The following is a 12,679-nucleotide window of genomic DNA, read 5'->3' as shown; positions in this document are numbered from 1 at the left end:
ATGCCACCCTGTCGAGGAAAAACAAACTGCATGTACTGGTGTACATGGTCCCCAAGGATAGATGCATGCTTGTGTTGATCCATTGTGCCTTCTGGAATGATGGGATCAGCCAGGGAATGCGATGAAAACATTACCTTAACCATAACTCTTCCTCATCCATCCTGGACCCTTCCGATGATTGTTGCAGCATATTTTCAGACGTTTCACGTCGTACACGCCAACGGTCATCTGTCCGATGGAGCACAAGATGTTGTTCATCTGAAAAGACCACCTGTCGTCGCTCGGTGGACGTCCTGTTGCGATAGAGGCGTGCAAATTCTAGCCTTCGTCGCTGATGAACAGTAGTCAGCATGGGTTCAAAGACCAGGCGCCTGGTGCGGAGGTCCATACGCAGCAAAGTTCGCTGAAAGGTCGCTGAGGAAACACTATTGGTATCCCCTTGGTTCATCTGGGCGGTCAATTACTGAACAGTTGCACGTTGATTCGCCCATAAACATCTCTGCAGCCGTCGTTCACCCCCGTCATCTAAGGCCCTTGGTGCACTACAGTTGCCTCGTTGTCGGTTTTGGATAGCGTTATTTTCCCACGCAAGATATACCTTAACCACGGTGGCATGAGAACTGTTTACAAACTTAGCCTTTTCGGAAGTGCTTCCACCCTTGCCCCGAAAGCCAGTGATCATAATCCTTTTGGATGTCAGACAAATCGCTCCGTTTCTGTATTACGAAAGTGTCTGGTACTGTTTCCCGCGTCCCCTGCCCCCCTCCCCCCTCCATCCCCCGAAACGCTTTGTATTCCCTTCACAGCAAGTGGTCGAATATAGTCGTTTGTCACTTTAACGTGACTGGACCATGTATATTGAGATATACCTGACAAAAGATTTCGGTTAACCATGAGCAGTTGATATGGCTCAACTTTAGAAACGACAACATTTTTGCCTGGACTCTTATTAATTGCATTAATTGACAATCGCAATTTCATCCCATTATGCCATCCTCAAGTTACAACCCATTATGAAGTGCATCTACATCTTATCGTTTCTTTTGTCAACCATGTTTACATATTTCGTTTGCGTAAAAAGACCTTTTAATTACAGTCCAGGGGGAAAATGTTAGCATTTCTAAAACACTGCAAAAGGAATCGACGCAAGTAAACAGAAAATATTTAAAAAACCAAGTTATTTCAATGTTCTCACACACGGTAGCACTCTCTAAGTGCGGTAAAGATATGTATTATTTTCTTACGATTATTCAGATATGTTCAGCAGATTATCGTCGTCATCACTGACTTTATTGGCACTCTTGGGATATTCTCTCCACCGTAACAGCAGCTCTTTCATGCAGCGACTTCGTATTTGCTGCCGGAAAGGGGAAGACCTTTTGCAGAGCGAAGTTTTAAGCTCTATCAGGAGTGTGCACAGCTCATTAGCAGACAAAAGGGGCTGAAAGAGGCATGCCTTCAGGAGAGATGCTTTCTGGAATGAACAATGAAAGTTTTGCAGTAGAAGTACTTTGACAAGTCCTCAATGGTAAGAGGGCGCAGTGGCGGGTGGTTGAAATCCCCATCCGGCTATCCGGATTTAGTTTTTCCGTGATTTCCATAAATTCATCAAGGAAAATGTCAGAACGGTTCCTTTGAAAGGAATTTCCTTTCCCATTCGAGCTTATGAATCCAACCCCGGATATCACGTCCATTTCTACATGGTAATCGCAATAAAAGGAGGAAGATTCCATTTTGAGCAGGATGATGCACCTTGGTTATTACTGTCCGGAAATGGCTGGAAGTGCACGGTTAGTGCTTAAAAGTAGTCTCTGGTGACCTCGCCATCGACGGGATGTTGAATCTTGATTTTCCTTGTTTTCTTTTTACTTTTTAGTGACTGATTTTTTGAGGACCAGGCCGTTACGAGTTGAGGTTAGACTATCACGTAAGTCAGTCCCCACAGTGGACAGTAGCGATGATTCTTTATTCGTTATGGACTATCGAGATGGCGTACTTGTTAAGGTGCTGGACTCGTATTAAGGAGGATAGGGATTCAAATTCCTGTGCGATGATCCTATTTCAGGTATTCTGTGGTTTCCATAAATCGCTTCATACGATTCTTGCGAGATGGTTTCTTTGTAAATGACATCCTAACCTGAACCCAGCTGGTGTTCCATTCCCTGTCTCGATGAAACATTTACCTTCCTCCTAATCGCTATGTAACTTGTCTGTAACGTTCATCATTCACCAGTCTGAAGGCTGGTTGAACACCACAGTGATTTAATAATCATGGGCCTGTTGAAGGTACGGGGAGAGGTGGCACAGTGATTGAGACGCCGGAGGAAGGGGATTCAAATCCCAGTCGCATCATCCAGATTTAGGTTCACTGTGGTTTCGCTAAATGGCTTAAGGCGATGCCGGGATGATTCTTATGAAAAGAACACAGACGATTTAGTTCCATATTTCGAGCTTGTTCTCCATCTCTAATAATCTCGCTGTCGGCGGTACGTTAAACACTAATCCTTCGACTAAAAGTTTTGAGCTAAGGACTTCCTTCCGACCTAAATACCGGTTCCCTAACTAATCATAGACGGGCTGAAGCATTGTTACAGGTGACAATAACAGAAAAAGAACTGCAGGGCCAAACAGGATAAAAGATCCTTACGCTTGGCGTCAGACGTGTAACAATACTGCCGCCAAACCACTCACTCTGAGTAGAAAAGACGTTCAGTTTTGAGCGTAGATACACCATGAATAAGACTTTCGTGAATTTCTGAAGCCCCCTGAGCGTTTCGGCATGTTCAGAACACATAAGAGGTGCAAACATGGTGGTCTGTATGTGTGCATATCAGTTTGTAATAAAACATTTCAAAGATTTTAAAATAAAAATAATGGTTAATAATTATGTTTTAGCAGGGTTTGCTGCAGGTTTTAGCTTTAACTATGTGTAATTCTTTCACAAACAGGAGCAAATCATATATTTTCTTGATCCTCTGTTGTTCTGGTTCTTTGTCTCCGTGAGTAAGAGGCATATGACTATTCTATGTGGTTGGGGGTCTTTCTCCCATGGGTCTCCAGTTATATTCTGCTACTCAGTAAGATTTTTAGCTCTGACAGTGCCCAAGTACATGAAGAATGCGTGTTGCGCTTTCATGTTAAACTACAGGACCGGTGATCAAGACAGAGCGAGGTGGTCGTCAAGTCGTAGGAAGGCAACCGCACGTTGTCTCCAGTGCAGGTGTGATGCCTGCAGCTCTGGGCGCTTCAGACCGCACCTTGCCTCTCTTGCTGCTTTACTTTCCAATACATCGTACGTACCACACAAACGATCATTGCCGTTGATCTTCTCCGTTGTCTAACATTACCAGGCTACATGTTTAATTAGTGTGTACTACAACTTAACAGAAAAAATCAACCCTTTCATAGAGAAAGTAAAGTGATCTACACTCCTGGAAATTGAAATAAGAACGTGAATTCATTGTCCCAGGAAGGGGAAACTGTATTGACACATTCCTGGGGTCAGATATATCACATGATCACACTGACAGAACCACAGGCACATAGACACAGGCAACAGAGCATGCACAATGTCGGCACTAGTACAGTGTATATCCACCTTTCGCAGCAATGCAGGCCGCTATTCTCCCATGGAGACGATCGTAGAGATGCTGGATGTAGTCCTGTGGAACGGCTTGCCATGCCATTTCCACCTGGCGCCTCAGTTGGACCGGCGTTCGTGCTGGACGTGCAGACCGCGTGAGACGACGCTTCATCCAGTCCCAAACATGCTCAATGGGGGACAGATCCGGAGATCATGCTGGCCAGGGTAGTTGACTTACACCTTCTAGAGCACGTTGGGTGGCACGGGATACATGCGGACGTGCATTGTCCTGTTGGAACAGCAAGTTCCCTTGCCGGCCTAGGAATGGTAGAACGATGGGTTCGATGACGGTTTGGATGTACCGTGCACTATTCAGTGTCCCCTCGACGATCACCAGTGGTGTACGGCCAGTGTAGGAGATCGCTCCCCACACCATGATGCCGGGTGTTGGCCCTGTGTGCCTCGGTCGTATGCAGTCCTGATTGTGGCGCTCACCTGCACGGCGCCAAACACGCATACGACCATCATTGGCACCAAGGCAGAAGCGACTCTCATCGCTGAAGACGACACGTCTCCATTCGTCCCTCCATTCACGCCTGTCGCGACACCACTGGAGGCGGGCTGCACGATGTTGGGGCGTGAGCGGAAGACGGCCTAACGGTGTGCGGGACCGTAGCCCAGCTTCATGGAGACGGTTGCGAATGGTCCTCGCCGATACCCCAGGAGCAACAATGTCCCTAATTTGCTGGGAAGTGGCGGTGCGGTCCCCTACGGCACTGCGTAGGATCCTACGGTCTTGGCGTGCATCCGTGCGTCGCTGCGGTCCGGTCCCAGGTCGACGGGCACGTGCACCTTCCGCCGACCACTGGCGACAACATCGATGTACTGTGGAGACCTCACGCCCCACGTGTTGAGCAATTCGGCGGTACGTCCACCCGGCCTCCCGCATGCCCACTATACGCCCTCGCTCAAAGTCCGTCAACTGCACATACGGTTCACGTCCACGCTGTCGCGGCATGCTACCAGTGTTAAAGACTGCGATGGAGCTCCGTATGCCACGGCAAACTGGCTGACACTGACGGCGGCGGTGCACAAATGCTGCGCAGCTAGCGCCATTCGACGGCCAACACCGCGGTTCCTGGTGTGTCCGCTGTGCCGTGCGTGTGATCATTGCTTGTACAGCCCTCTCGCAGTGTCCGGAGCAAGTATGGTGTGTCTGACACACCGGTGTCAATGTGTTCTTTTTTCCATTTCCAGGAGTGTAATAAAATACAGGTGCCTATAAATTCTAAATCAGTAAGCGATAAGAAAAGCAGCAACAAGCAACTATTTCTGTTTGTACATGGCAGTAGAAAGCTTGAGCTACTGGAGTCGTGGACAGTGGTAGTCGACTTAATGTACTGAGAAGGAAAGTAACCATACACAGACTTATTTTGAACACACAAAATTGATGGTTAGAGCTAGGATGAAATGCGAGATGAAGTTTGCAGAAACAAGAATTCCCCCAAATAACGACAACTTTTTTGCGTAAGAACAATGTAACTCGCCAGTTAACACAGATATTATGGTTTCATGCTCTAATTCGCTGCTGGATGAAACATCGTTCACTGCGACCTGCTACAGGCTGTTTGAGCAGGAAATGGATACACATTATGAACAGACAGTCCACAGGCTAGGGGAACATGGCATATGTTATGCTCCGTTCTCAAATGTATCCACAATGTCAGTAATGACAGCGCCTTAGTTGACGGTCAAGTAAGAGATGGTTAGTTTTTGTGGTTTGTTGTCAGTTTTCCTTTGCAACTAGTGCCCTGTGACGACACCGCCAGCTTCAACCCATTTTTCCGTTCGTGTAGACAGATGCTCGGTTGCTAATTGAAACCTCTTTTGACATATCCTCAAACATTTTTGTGACGATCAACCAAATTATCTTGCGTTGGAGCTGTATATTTCCGGCTTTAACCAGCTTCGGGAAGGGTACGATAGTGGCGAAACCTAGGGTGAGCTTTGTAGGCATGCAACAGCGTTTCAGCGACAGTTCCAGTCGTTGCTTCATCGAGAGCAGTGCACATGGACTCTATCCTGTTGTACTTACGTTCCATGCAGAGAATACTACCAAGGCGATATATCTGTGAAAGTGATGCACGTATGTAAGGTGCCAACATGACAAATACTTTGCGAGTTAAACGGCTACCTCAGGGAAATGATTTAGACTTTAGCATATGTTTACATGACACTTCCCGTTCAGAATGGTCCCCATTGTCACCACGACTTACATTTCCCTCGGATTGTAGATCCGTATCCATCGAAAGTGACAGCTTGACCTCAGTACCCACACAGTGTATGAACTTCGTTAAGATAATACTATTAAATGGAAGCTTTCACTTAACTTATGATTTACTTAATATTACAATATCTGTTCCCTTAGGCAGGCATTATTACAATATCTGTTCCCTTAGACAGACACATATGTCTGAAGGAAAAGATATTGTTGGCAATCTGTAGCTGTAGTAATATTACGAAATTGTGTCGCGATTGCCTACTGGTGACACATGAAAACTTGGGCCGAACCGGGACTCGAACCCGGCTTTCCAGTTTATCGTGAGCGGTCGTCTCAACCATCTTGGCTGTCAACCATCTTGGCTGTCCAAGGCCAAACCAAACCTTCATATGCCATAAGAGTGTCCGAATTGCATGGATTCCCGCAACAGGGTTAACGAGACAAACGTACATGCATGTGTGAAGGAATAGACACTTTAGTAGGAAGTATTACAGCTTAGACACGCTACAGGATGATAATACTAACGTTGGACACATTCGTCTCATTAACCTTGTTGTGCAAATCGAGGTAAGTAGTGAGCAGTGGCGTGTGGAGGCTTCGATCGGTCCTGGAAGCGTGCACGGATAGCCGCTCGCGATAGTCAAGAAATCTGGGTTCGAGTCCCGGTTCGGCACAAATTTGCATGCATCACCAATTTCCATGCCTAATACAGCTGATGTCAAAAATATTCCAAATTGTGTCAAAATTTCGTTCCACTTAACATTACTGATTGTCATCAGCAGTTATGGCGTCTCTGCCATTGTGGTCTCGAATGATACTCGTTAGCCGCGAGATAATACACAGCAATCAATAGCCTTTCAGTCAGACAAAGACGCTTCATTTTCAATACCGTCTGCATCATTCCCTGCGAAATTTCAACCGATTTATCTTGTAAATTATGATAACTATAATGACTGAAAAATGATATGTGTACAATTCCTTGACAGGTCGCTGAATTGTTTTCTTTGAATCTAAGCTAGCGTACGGAAGGAGAGGCGTCTCTCGCTTCTGCCAGTGTTAACACTGCGCACTTGGGCTTCGCGTGCGACCGTCACTATATTGTGTCAGTTTAGTGTTGGGAGGTGAGCCCGCGGTTACCGTGGAGTGGCGGCAGCGCGCTGTTACCGTGCAAGTAGCGGCTGCTGGCGCCGGGTCTGGTCCACTGACGCTCCTCTCGACGCGGGCTGCAACCGGCGACTGCGTGGGGTAGGCGGAGGCCGAGGCGGCGAGGCCCCCGGGCGCCTCCCGGCGTGCACCGCGCCGTTGCCAAGGAAACGCCACGCGCTATCGACCAGTCGCGCCACCACAGGTGGGTCGTCTCTCCCCGCCGGAGGCGAGCATTCGCTTCCTCATTACGAGCAGCTCGGCGAGCACTCTCTCAACACGCTGCTAGACAGCCCACCTGTTTATGACGAGCACTTTCATTTGTCGCTCGGTTATGCGTAGTCCACGGCCTCGGAAAACGTCATTTCATATATGCCGCGACGAAGCGCTGGACGCATATCAGTGTGCAGTTTCTAAAACTTATGTCATCGCAGTTTAGAAACTAAGAGATGTCGCACATAAATGAATGTAACATCGAAGTAAGGTTATGAAACTTCCTGGCAGATTAAAACTGTGTGCCGGACCTAGACTCGAACTCAGGACCTTTGCCTTTCGCGGACAAGTGATCAATTGGTAGAGCACTTGCCCTCGAGAGGCAAAGGTCCCGAGTTCGAGTCTCGGTCCGGCACACAGCTTTAATCTGCCAGGAAGTTTCATATCAGCGCACACTCCACTGCAAAGTGAAAATCCCATTCTGGAAACATCCCCCAGGCTGTGGCTAAGCCAGGTCTCCGCAATATACTTTGTTTCAGGAGTGCTAGTTCTCCAAGGTTCGCAGGAGAGCTTCTGTAAAGTTTGGAAGATAGACGAGATACTGGCATAAGTAAAGCTGTGAGGACGGGGCGTGAGTCGTGCTTGGGTAGCTCAGTTGATGCCGGCACGGTAACTCAGTGTGTTCGGGCAGAGGGTTAGCTGCCATCTGTAATTAAAAAAAAAAAAAAACTGAGTTATTGGATCAACGACGAACTAAAAGGGGTGTCTTGAGACGTCCGCCCCGATTAGATACAACGAACGAAAACGAACAAAATGAGATTAACATAAGAAAGAAAGTTGATAGAGAACTTGCCCGCGAAAGGCAAAGGTCCGGAGTTTGAGTCTCGCTCCGGCACACTGTTTTAATCTGCCGGGAAGTTTCATATCAGCGCACACTCCGCTGCAGAGTGAAAATCTCATTCTGAAAGTAAGGTTAGTCTATTGCCTAAAAACTTGAATGTTTATTTTTGGCTGTGAATAGTGCGTGAAAAGATGAATAACGTTGCCAGCGGTGTGGGTTGGAAACTAGCACCCACTACACTACTCACTGCACTGCCAGTTGTTTAGGAGTCGAATTCATCTCCTGCTGCAGATATGATTCGAGCTAAAATCTAAATAAGCGGATTAGGTGAGGCATGCTGATAGATTAAGAACGAAAGAGGATTAGCACAACTGTACTTAAATACACCGTCCATCCAAAAAGTCAGCAGAATTCCCGACGAATAAGCGACATGAGCGCAGTAACTACAGTGGCAGCTTGGTTTAACTATGTAAATAACAATATGCATTCGACCAGTCAGTTGCGAGCAGACAGTGTCAAACAGTGGACGTGCGGACATAGAGTTTCAAAGTTGTTGTGCACAAATCAAAATGTAGCAACATCTGCATATCAGATGTTCAAGACATTCTCTGGCATGTTTTGAGAGAGAGAAAAGTGTTTGGAAACTTTATCCTGCACACCATGACTCCCGGACGCCTGCTGCGTCTATATTGAAATGCAAGACGTGGACAATTATTTCCTAGAAAATGTCGTCACAGCTGACGAAACTTGATGTTACCAATACAAATCTACCAAAAAACGACAAACTGCAGAAATTCATATGAAGGTCAACGCTTTGACGGCATAGTTGACGCTGAATGAATTGTGACATACAAACTGAACAACATTTCAAAGAAATTGCTTATGACAGTTTCTCGTGTTTTTTTTTGGCCGTCATATGTCTAGTACTCAAGTGGTAGGAGAGTATGTAGAACACCTGAGGCATTAAAACCACCAGCTTAACGTCTCTCTATTTTTTTTATTAATCCAGACTCCTAACTTTTTGGACAGACTGGGTAAGGGTCAACTAGAGATTCAGTTAAATATGTGTACTTTCACAGAAGACTCACAACACTATCTTGGCGAAAGTTATTAACTTTCAAATTATTTGTCGTTACGACCAGCAAAGATTATGCACTGCACTCGTACCTCTATACCGTCCAATCAGTACCGTCTATTTGGTTGCACTCATCTGCTCTGTAACACACATAGAAGCATAAACCAAATTATAGGCAAAATTAATTACTTCATTTAGGAATATCATTTCTAGCACCAAGGGCCATTTAATTGCTGATTAACCTAATTGTCATGCGGCGAAAATATTTTACAAGGGCTGCACATTTTCGACGCATATAAAGAACAGAATCACGGAAACACCAAAAGCTGTTGTATATTTTTATACAGGGTGTTTCAAACATACTTTTACAAAATTTGGGGACATGTTCTTTACACCAAAACTAGGAAATGGTCCCTACAAACATATGTCCGAAAATATTTTCTTTTTCGCATTCTTAATGAAAATTAACAATTTATGTGTTTGGAGCTCTTCAACACATAAACGCAAGCTATCGTCGAATCGTGGACTCCCGCACTTTTTAGATACTGCCTGACGGTTTATAAGGGCTTCGCAGGATTCCATGAAACATCGCTATAGAGTTGCTGCACCTGGGTGGTCTGCTGCATAGATCAATTGCTTGACGAATGTAAACAAGTCTCCCTGGCAACATCTAGGGTAAATGAGTCAGACAAGTGCGTAAATAAATGAAGCTATTCGGCTGTAAATGGAAAGCGGTTGAACGTCAACTTTTATTGGTAACATGAAAACGAAGTACTTTCGTACATATGTTTATGTGAACATTTTTCTTGTTTTCGTGTAAGGAACTTCTCCCCATGGTTCGTAAAAGTATTTTTACAACACATTAAATAATTTAGATAATTCTTCATGTTTAGTAGGGCCCAAGTTACTTCATTACTCTATTATACACAATGGCGTGGAAAACTGATGGACGAAAATAATTTCCTTGTGTTGTGCCACTGCCAAGTAACATAACACGGTGAAACTTGGACCATAGATAGAAAGAACTGATTCAGTATAGCATAGGAGGTAACTGATGGAAATACGCAATGAAAGGAAACGAAATGACACATCTATTCAAAGAGGATTACACAGAAATAATCGCAATTTACGATGGTCCCATGGAAATTACAAAAGGAGAACGTTGTTCTTAATGTCTTAATGAACACCACGGATGGTAGTACGTGCTCTGAAGCGTACTCCCATGCCGGTCACAAGGTTGGTAAGGACTTGTTGTGGTTACATTCCTCCACCAGTGCGATCGACAACTGCTTCATGGTCATTGTTGTGTGTGGACGTGTTACAATACGTCGTCCCAACGCACGTGCTTCGGGGAGGGGTGAGAGAGGGGGGGGGTAACGAACATGTGTGACAACGTTCCTGGATGTATCACGAGTTCCCACCTCTCGCCAAAGGTGACTAAAGCCAAGCGATAACAAAATGCACATATACAGATGGCGGTAATACTGCGTACACATGGCAAAAAAAAAAAGAAAAAAAGGCACTGCGTTGGCGGAGCTGTCATTTGTACTTAGGTGATTCGTGTAAAAACATTTTCTACTTCATTATGACCGCATGCAGGGAATTAAAAGACGTTGAACGCGGAATGGTTGCTTCAGCTAGGTGCATGGAAATTCCATTTCCGAAATAGTTGGGTAATTCAATATTGCGAGATCCAGAGAGTCAAGAGCGTGCCGAGAATACCATATTTCAGGGATTAACTTTCACCACTGTCAACGCAATGGCCGACGGCGTTCACTTAATGACAGAGAACAGCGGTGTTGTACGGGCGTTCTGACCTACAGATCTTTGAACATGATACACTCACTGGCCAACGTTATTGCGATACTGTACTTCTACCCTATGTGAGCCTTTTCAGGGTGGCATTCAGTCTTCAGTTTCATGGATGACAATGAGCGACCGCATAGAACAGAGCAGGTGGAGGAGCTATTGGAACGAGGCGATATTCGGCGAATGGCCTGGCGTGCCTATTGCCTGGATCACAGAGCGCGCATGGGATGCGTTGGATCAAGTGTTGCAGCAATTCCATATTCACCAACGGTCGTCCAATAGTTGTCAACCGTGCTGGTGAAGCAGTGAAATGTTCTGTCACAAGGACTCCTTACCTACGTTCTGGGCAGTCTGGACGCATGCTGTAGCGTATATACTGTCATCTGTGGTGATCGTACACTGTATTAAGAACAATGACCACCATCCCCCTTTTGTAATATCCAGGGGACCATCATAAACTTTGGTGACTTCAGGGTAATTATCTTTGAATAAGTGTTATGCTCTTCTCACTACATATTTATTTCCTTTACTTACTGTCCTGTGTGCTACAGGCAGATCTTTCTGTGTGTGGCCAAGCTTTCATCGAGCTACGCTACTTGGCAGTGACGCACCGTAAGAAAGTTACTTTCATCTTCAACTTTTACACACCACTGCAGTTCTGCGAATAGTAACGGAAACAAATACACAACAGCGAAGCGTTTTTGAAAGTACCGTTAGTAATTATGAATAGTGGATCACAGTTCGCTTAGCCCTGCTTATCCTAGGGTGGCAAAAGTCATGGGATACATCCTAACATCGTGTCCGTCCTCATTTTGCCCGGTGTAGTGCAGCAACTCGACGTCGCATGGTTCAAATGGTTCAAATGGCTCTGAGCACTATGCGACTCAACATCTTAGGTCATAAGTCCCCTAGAACTTAGAACTACTTAAACCTAACTAACCTAAGGACATCACACACACACACCCATGCCCGAGGCAGGATTCGAACCTGCGACCGTAGCAGTCCCGCGGTTCCGGACTGCAGCGCCAGAACCGCTAGACCACCGCGGCCGGCGACGTCGCATGGACTCAACAAGTCATTGGGTGTCCAGTGCAGATACATTGAGCCCTGCCGCCTCTAGCTGCCCGTAGCTTCGAAAATGTTGTCGGTGCAGGGTTTTGTGCACGAATTGACCTCTCGATTACGTTCTATTGGATCCAAGTTGGGGGATCTGGGTCACAAAACCATTCTCTCGAATTGTCCAGAATGTTCTTCAAACAAATCGCGAAGAACTGTGGCCGATGACATAGCGTATTGTCAATCATAAAAATTCCATAGTTTTTTGTAAACATGAAGTCCATGGATGGGTGCGAATGGTCCCCAATTAGCCAAAATAACCATTTCCAGTCAATCATCGGTTCAGTTTGACCAGAGGAACCAGTCCAGTCCATGTAAATAAATCCCACACCATTATGGAGCCACCACCAACTTGCACAGTGCCTTGACGACAACTTGCATCAATGGCTTTGTGGGGTCCTCGTCGCACTCGAACCAACCACCAGCTCTTACCAACTGAAATCTGTAATCGTCTAATCAGGCCAGGGTCAACCGATATTGTCTCGAGCACAGGAGAGGCGCTGCACGCCATGTCGTTCTCCAGGCAAAGGCACTCGCGCCTGTCAGTGCCCAGTAACCCCAAATGCCTTCGCACTGTCCTAACGAATACGTTCGTCGTACGTCCCACATTGATTTCTG

At 45.9% G+C, this 12,679-nt stretch overlaps 1 protein-coding gene across 1 annotated transcript in view; it reads right to left on the bottom strand.

Annotated features, from left to right (window-relative positions):
• LOC126162614 (WAS/WASL-interacting protein family member 3-like) overlaps positions 1 to 7,092 on the bottom strand; it is a 316,445-nt gene extending 309,353 nt beyond the window's left edge. The window contains exon 1 of the mRNA XM_049919233.1: positions 7,029 to 7,092. The gene's annotated coding sequence lies outside the window, so the exon portion shown is untranslated. The remainder of the gene's footprint in view (positions 1 to 7,028) is intronic.
• Positions 7,093 to 12,679: the final 5,587 nt, after the last annotated feature.

The sequence above is a fragment of the Schistocerca cancellata genome, chromosome 1, assembly GCF_023864275.1.
Source record: "Schistocerca cancellata isolate TAMUIC-IGC-003103 chromosome 1, iqSchCanc2.1, whole genome shotgun sequence".
NCBI lineage: Eukaryota > Metazoa > Arthropoda > Insecta > Orthoptera > Acrididae > Schistocerca > Schistocerca cancellata.
Note: the sequence above shows the minus strand (reverse complement) of the source record. Positions and strands in the feature narration are given on the sequence as shown.